Here is an 8,549-nt window from a genome sequence, read left to right as displayed (position 1 = left end):
GAGAGAGAGAGAGAGAGAGAGAGAGAGAGAGAGAGAGAGAGAGAGAGAGAGAGAGAGAAACAGAGACAGAGAAACAGAGAAACAGAGACAGAGAAACAGAGACAGAGAAACAGAGACAGAGAGAGACAGAGAGAGACAGAGAGAGACAGAGAGAGACAGAGAGAGTAGAATTTTGGGAGAAGCCTATGACAATCCTAAGGCTAAGGGACTCTGCCTTTTGGGAAAAACCTCCTGAAAAGAGCACTGTAACAACTGAAAGAACACAGAAACATCCCACTGATCCTGAGGCTGAAAGGGATGGAGACTGCACCTGCCCATCCACAGACAAGCTCAAGGAATACAACAGATCAGCTTGTTTAGCTTAGATTCCCTGCTGTATAAGGAACCATCGAGCAGCTGATCCATCCTGCAGAGAAGCATACTTGGGGAGAACCATGTTCTAGGAGAAGCCATGTAGTCACTCTCCAGAGGGGGGGAAAAAAAAGAGGTCCTGCTGTTCCAGAGTTGGGCCTTCCTATCCTACTGCTAGCCTGAGAGCTAGCAGCTCCTCTTCTAAGGGGCCCAATGGCCAGTGGGTGTTGGCTGAGTGAGCCCAGAGGGTGCTCTATTTGGCAATTACTCTTGTTTAGCTGTATGACATCTCTGCTAGGTCCTTCCTCGGCTGTTATTTAATAGTGCGATCATCATTTCCCCTTTCTGGTATTTATCTCGTCTCCATCAGCAGTGCAGAGAGCTCTTCTTATACCTTGTGTACTACAACCTATTCACTCCACTCTCCAACATGGCGTCCGCGATGACTCACCCATGGTAGGTCCTCCATAGACACACTTGCTGGGTGATCCATACTCTTGGTCCTTACTTATCTGTCAGCAACTCCCTCCCCTCTTCAATGAATTCTAATAGTTTCCTCTTTGGGAAAGAAGAGCAGTGCTCTCTGTTAGGCCTTTAAAAGGCTCCACAACTTGGCCCCAACCTAACTTTCAAGGCTGCTTATGTATCACTCCTTTGACCGGACTCTATTGTCAGCCCAACTGGTCATCTTGCTGTTCCTCACACAGCTCTCGTCTTTCAGATCTCTGCTTTGGCGCGCACTATCACCACTTCTAAAATGGACTCTTCCCTCACCTTAATGTTTTTGAGACTCAACTGAAGCACCACCTTCTCTCTGGCCTTTCCTGAGTGCTCTCTCTCTTCACCAATTGCTTTGTATTTATTTTCTGTGTCTTTCTAAATATATCTGTATACACACACACACACACACACACACACACACACACACACACACACACGTACTGTCTGTTCTGAGGGAATATAGAAGGTAAGCTCCTCAAGGGAAGGTATTGTTTCATTTTTGTCTTTGGAGTCCTAGAAGTCAGCCGAGTGCCTGGGACTTATTAGTTGCTTGATAAATGTTGGTTGATGGATTAATTATCATGAAGAGTCTTGAATTTATGCAATGTGAGCATCAAAAGAACCAGAGCTACTTGGCTCGGAGTCGAGAGGGTTTTGGAGGACATCAAAGCTGTCTTTAAGCATTCAAAGCGCTATCATCTGGCAAACAGATTTGACTAGTTCTCTTTGGTCCCAGAAGGCAGATTGAGGGCGGAAATTTCAAAGAGGCATATTGAAGCTTGAAGCAAAGACACATCTCCTACTATGTAGAGCTGCTTAAAGCAGAGTGGATCACTAGGGGTCTTCCAGTCAAGCTCGGTGACCACTTGTTGGCTGTGTTGTAGGGAGTACTCTCATTTCTGTAGAGATGGAACTTAATGGCCTTTGAGGTCCTTTCCAATGCTGAAATTTAAGCTTGTTGAAGGAACAAACTCTCCTCACTCATTTTGCTTTCTCCTTGGCCTCAAGACTATTTTTCTTTTCTTTTAAAAAAAACCCTTATTTTCTGTTTTAGTAACAACTCTAAGACAGAAGGGCAAGGGCTAGGCTATTGGGGTTAAGTTTCTTGACCAAGATCATACAGCTGGGACATGTCTGAAACCAGATTTGACCCAGGTCCTCCGAAATCCAGACATGGCACTTTATCCACTGTGCTACTTAGCTAACCCACATTTATTTATTTATTTATTTATTTATTTAGTTAGTTAGTTAGTTAGTTAGTTAGTTATTAAAAGGCAAATTGGGTTAAGTGACTTACCCAGGGTCTCACAGCTAGTAAGTATCTGAGGCCAGATTTGAACTTCAGAAGATGCCTTCTTGACTTCAGGCTTTATACTCTATCCATTGTGCCACCTAGCTGCCTTTTTTTCCCCCCAATAATCTAATGGACCTTATCATTATGCATAGGTCCTCCAGCAGATTACAGTCAATTTACTCTATTTAATCTTGTCTAAATCTTAACATAAATCCACCATGGCATGTCTATTCACATTTGGAGTCAGAGACTCTGGGTACTAATCCTGTCTCGGTCATACTGGTGTGACTTTGGACATAACTTACTTTATTTCCCTGGACCTCAGTTTCTTCAACTTTAAAATGAAAGTGTTGCATTTATGGACTGAAGGCCTTTTCCAAATCTAAATCTGGATCAGTTCATTCTTTGGGAGAAAATAGCAGAAGATGAGGTTCGAGGATCACGGAAGGTACAAAGAGCTCATCTCATCAATGGTAATGTGCATTATTTCTCTAGGAATTTTATAATGTAAGATTAAGAGAGTCAGAATCAATAATAAGTGGCATTTTTATAGAAATTTAAGGTTTTTAAAGTGTGTAAGGTGCTCTTATTGTTGTTGTTCGTCCTTCATTTTTAAAGAGGACTAATGATGTCACGGGGTGATATTTTGATTTGTGCATGAATTGGATTTAAGCGAGGCAGAATTGGACAAAGTTATCAGTCTGAGTGTTTCTTCCAGAGTCATCCCAGTCCAGAGGCAATTCAAAAGTCAGGGCACCTGGTGATGGCCAGGTACACTGCATGATTCTGCCTCCTTCGTGGTCCCTGGAGCAACCTGTCCTCACCACGCAGTCCAACAAGAGAAATAGTCACACGCTTGGGCAGATGCTCCCTCACTCACTAGTGGGTTTGTGGCCCATTGCTTACCCTCGACCTGATTTAGCCCATCCGCCAAGATGGTTTACTGGGTAGTGGCTACTGCATGTCCCACAGCTTCTGGGAAAGGTGGATGAGCAGCTGCGAAACGGGCTCAGCAGGCCCTGAGCCTGGAGCTGCGGGTCCTCCTTGAACACTCCTACACTGCTAAGGCTATCTATGATCTCACTTGCTAGGACTGCCTGGGCAAGTTACGGGATGCTATTATTATTGGATGTTAGGTGGTCCTGTGAATAGAGCTCTGGGCTTGAATACAGGAAGATCTGAGTTCAAGTCCAGCCTCAGATACTTATTAGTTTAGCGATGCTAGCAAATCACTTAACCTCTATCTGCCTCAGTTTCCATATATGCAAAATGGACATCATAAAAACACCTGCCGCACAGGGATGTTGTGAGGGTCAAATGAGATATTTGTGAAGTGCTTAGACAATGCCTAGTACCTACTAGGAGCTTAATAAATGTTTACTGGGGCAGAGCCAAGATGGTAGGCTAAAGCTTTACGGCCAAGCTCTCCCAACATTGTCCTCCAAACAACTTTTAAATATGCCTCAAATTGAATTCTGGAGATGCACATTCAACAAAAGCCTGAGGGTAAGCCTGAGGGCTATTTTCCCAGCCCAAGACAACTTAGGGAGTCAGAAAGAGAGGTCTGTGACAATGTGGTAAGGTTAGCCTGGAATACTCAGGGCAGCAACACCAGCCTTGAATATGGTATCAACAGCAGCAGCAGCTGTTGCTCTTGGTCAAGAGATCATAAAGGGATTGGATAACTAGTCATAAAGTGATTATAAGGGGCTCCTGGGCCAGCACCGAGCATAGAACCATGCAGCATTTGGCAGTTCCATTGTCTATACCTATTTCCAGGTTGCAGTTGCAGGATGAAGAGGAATGCTTGAAATCACAAGAGAGTGGGGTCCCCAATGAGCAATAGCACCCGTAGTTGCAAGGAATTGGGAGTTCTTCCTAAATAAGGACCAGAGAACAGGCCAGGAGAGAAGTAACCACACCTCTCTTTGGATCACCCCAGCTCAGAAAACATCAGTATGAAAAAGCCTGAAGCTTAGGACAGAGTCCTACTCTCTTGACGTGAGCAGAGTATAATATTAACATAAAGTTCAAAGTTAAGAACAATGAGCAAACAACAAAAAAATAACCTTCCATAAAAAGCTACTGTGGTGACAGTGAATATCAAGACATAAACTCAGAAGAAGACAATGATGTGAAAACAGGTATAAGTAAAACCTCAAAGAAAAATGCAAATTGTTTACAACCTCCCCACCCCAAACTCATAGAAGAGATAAATAAAGTGCAAAAAATGAAAAGATCAAATAAGAGTGGTAGAGGGTAAATTGGGGAAAGAAATGAGAACAATGCAAGGAAACTATAAAAAGACAATCAACAGTTTAGTTAAAAAAGCACAAAAATAATAAAAAACATAATATATTGAAAATAGAATTGGCCAAATAGTAAAAGAGGCACAAAATTTTCAAAAATAATTCAAAAAGCAGATTTGGCCAAATGAAAAAAGTGGTACAAAAGCTCACTGAAGAAAACAATTTCCTAAAAATTATAATTGGGTACAAAGAGCCTGCTCTTCGCTTGGTTGGGTCTCTGGAGGTGGGATGACATGGCGAAGAATGGAGTGAAAACGAGCCAGAGTGCAAGTCAAATTGCAGAGGCTGTTCCTTTTAGTGCCATCCGCTGATTTTAATTTTTATACCCTTTTTTCTTTATGATCTCATACAGGTTTTGGTTTTCCCATACTTTCAAAATCACATATTAACCTTTGAAACATCACAAGATTGGCATTTGCTAATTATCTTACTATGGTTAAACAAAGAATCGAGCTTGTCAAGAATTATTCATTATGGCCTGGCTTAGTTGGAACTTGTTCTTTTCAGCCATGTGTAAGGTACTAGAACATCAGTTCCTAGCTAAGCATAATAGTTAATTATATTTTACCTAATTAAATCATGTATACTATTCATTCCCATTATCAATCAAGGAGATAGTTATGGTAGTTGATTACATCTAATAAGATACAATAATATCAGTCTGGTCCAAATTTTGTTCCCATGCTGTTCTTTCTGCTATAATAGGGTTAATAAGAATGCAGTTCTGGTAGGGTGATTCTGTGCTAATTTGTCATTCCCTTATTTTCCTTGTGTTTCACTGTTTCTTTGGTCTGTGGGAGTTTGAGAACAAACTCAGGCCAGGTATTTTCTTCCTGGGAACTTAAGAAAGTTCCATTAACTCACTAATTGCTGGTTTTTTGCTGGGCTGATTCTAGGGGAAATGTCTATACGCTAGGGGGTTGTACAGGGGTTTATTTTGGGATAGTGGGTAGTCTGTGGCTGTGATTGTTCTTGCCATGAACCTGTATTGTTTTTCTGTGTCTCCTTGGAGCCAAATAAGGATATTAATTGTAATAATTTCTATGCAAGTGAATGTCACTGTAAAAAGAATCACATAGGGGAAACTGAGTGTGGAATTTCCATCCTCCTGACAACTGGCCGTGCTGGATTGTCAGAGCTTGTGAGTAGCCATGCTAAACATCAGAGCCTCGATGGCTTCCAGCAATTGGGCTAGTAGAAGCTAATGACTCAATGAGACATCAAGAATTTATAAAACAAAGTCAAAAGAATGAAAAAATAGAAGAAACTGTGAAATAGTTCACCTTGTGTACCAACTGAATTGGAAAGAGATAATTTAGGAATTCTTAAACTACCTGAAAGTCATGGTTTTAAAAAAGGGCCTAGATATCATAGTTCAAGAAATTATAAAAGAAAACTGCTATGATATGTTAGAACCAGATGGCAAAATAGATATCAAAAGAAAATACCACCTCCTGAAAGATATTCCAGAATGAAAACTCCCAGGAATATTATAGACAAATGTCAAAGCTTCCAAGTCAAACAGAAAATGCTGAGAGCAGACAGAAAGAAACCTTTCAAATACTGTAGAGGCATAGCCAGGATCACACAAGATTTAGCTGTCATTATATTAAATGAATAGAAGGCTTGGAATACAATATTCCAGAAAGCAAAGGAACTAGTATTACAATAAAGAATAACCTACCTAGTAAAACAGTATAATCCTTCAGAAAAAGAATGGAAATTTAATGAGAGTACATTCAAGCATTCCTAATGAAATGATCAGATATCAATAGAAAATTTGGCTTTCTAAAATAAGACTCAAGAGAAGCATTAAAAAGTAAACAAGAGGAGAGTTCCGGGTTAAGATGGCGGCAGAGTAAGAAGCAGCTCTTAACCTCTCCTGACCGAAACACACAAAACTCCTCAAGGGGACATAAAAACAAGTCCAGACGAACGGAGGAACCCCACAACAGGGCACAGTGTGGAAGGTACGTGGAATCAAGGCATTTCCATGCTATAAAGGGGTGAAACAGCTCTCACTAAATCGCGGGCTGAGCAACCACCCCACCCCCACCCCCTCCACACACAACACCTATAGCGCTGAAGCCAGCTAAAAAGAAATAGAGCAAGTTTGGGGCACCCATCGAGTCATTGGCAGCCCCGGGGCCTGTTCCTGAGAGCAGCAAGATTTAGGACCCCAAAAAGCTAACGAACGCACACAAAATCTGAGCGCGGGAGCAGGCTGCAGAGAGCGGACGCAGGGCGCAGAGCGCGGGCTCAGGGCACAGGCACGGGCGGAGGCGTGGGTGGAGGCAGACACAGCCACTAGCTAAAGCTCTGAAACCCTGAGTGGGGAACCAGTGCAGACGGGTATACGACTGTGGAAGCAGCGCCCTGAGACTTGTAAAGAAACCTCCGGCAGAGGATCAAGCAAGGGGGTCCACCAGGGGGCTTGACCTTGGAAAAAACCAGAACTCAGACCTCAGGAGCCAAAAGACTGCGGACAGACCCTGAGCTCAAGGATAAACCTGAGAAGCTGCTGGGCTAACGATGGCTACCCAGTCTCAGGAAGTTCAGAAGAGAAAGATTAACAACAAGAAAAAGAAGTCTTTAACACTCGACAACTTTTACACAGAGAAAATCCAGACAACCGAGCAAACAGAGGAGGAGAACAAACAAGCATCTGGACCCTCCTCAAATAAGGAAAACTCCTCACAAGCTATGGAAGAGTTCAAAACTGAGACTATGAGGAAAATGGAAGAGCTCTGGCAAGAAAATAACAGTTTAAAAGTTAGAATCTTGCAATTGGAAAGTGAGGCTCAGAAACCAAATGAACTGATAAGCAAATTGAACACCAGAAATGACCAGATTGAAAAGGAATACCAGAAGATTATGGCCAAAAACCAGAAGATTATAGCCGAAAACCAATCCCTAAAGCCTAGAATTGAGCAATTAGAAGCTAATGATCTCTCAAGACAACAAGAACAAATAAAACAAAGTCAAAAGACTGAAAAAATAGAAGGAAACATGAAATATCTCAATGAGAGAGTGACAGACCAAGAAAACCGGTCTAGAAGAGACAATTTGAGAATAATTGGTCTTCCAGAAAAACCAGAAATTAATAGAAACCTGGACTCCATACTAACAGAAAAAATTCAGCAAAATTGCCCTGAAGTCCTACAACAAGAGGGCAATATAGACATTGAAAGGATTCATAGAACACCTGTGACATTCGATCCAGATAAGAAAACACCCAGAAATGTAATTGCCAAATTCAAGAGTTTCCAAGCAAAAGAAAAAATCTTACAAAAAGCCAGAAAGAAACAATTCAAATATCAAGGAGCACCAGTCAGGATCACACAGGATCTGGCAGCCTCCACGCTAAAAGATAGCAAGGCTTGGAATACGATATTCAGAAAGGCAAGAGAGCTGGGCCTGCAACCACGGATCAACTACCCATCAAAATTGACTATATATTTCCAGGGGAAAGTATGGGCATTCAACAAAATTGAAGAATTCCAGGTATTTGCACAGAAAAGACCAGGGCTAAATGGAAAGTTTGATATCCAACCACAAAAATCGAGAGAAACCTGAAAAGGTAAATAAGATACAGAGGGGAAAGAAAGAAAACTTATAATTTTTAAATTTGCCTTTTTAAGGGCCTCAGTGAGATCTAATTATCTGTATTCCTATGTAGAGAAATGTTATGTATAATTCTCTGTAGTGAACTCTATTCACTATTATAGTATTCACTATTATAGTAATCAGAAGAATAATTCACAGGATGAGGGTGGAACACTAAATAATCTAAGATGACATGGGGGATGGGAAAGAGGGGGTGAATAGCAGGGGACACCAAGAGAAACATGAGTGAATAAGAAAAATAGGATATTCTATTACACACAAAGAGGGCATGGGAGGGAGAGGGGACAAATACTATTATAAGAAGGAGAGGAAGAGAGCATTAAGAGGTGATAATCAAACCTTACCCTCAGAGTAATCAACCCGGAGAGGGAAGAGTAGCTATACTATCCATTGGGACATAAAACTCTTATCTAACCCTTCTGAGAAAGTTAGAAGGGATAAACTAAGGGGAGCAGGGGAGTGGGGAG

The 8,549-nt window shown here is 41.6% G+C and overlaps 1 pseudogene; it reads left to right on the top strand.

Moving 5' to 3' along the window:
* The first annotated feature begins 2,926 nt into the window (after positions 1-2,926).
* Positions 2,927-8,549, top strand: part of LOC123249723 — an 18,863-nt pseudogene continuing 13,240 nt past the window's right edge.

This window comes from Gracilinanus agilis, chromosome 5 (assembly GCF_016433145.1).
Source record: "Gracilinanus agilis isolate LMUSP501 chromosome 5, AgileGrace, whole genome shotgun sequence".
Classification (NCBI taxonomy): Eukaryota; Metazoa; Chordata; class Mammalia; order Didelphimorphia; family Didelphidae; genus Gracilinanus; species Gracilinanus agilis.
This window is presented reverse-complemented; position numbering and strand designations above follow the sequence as displayed.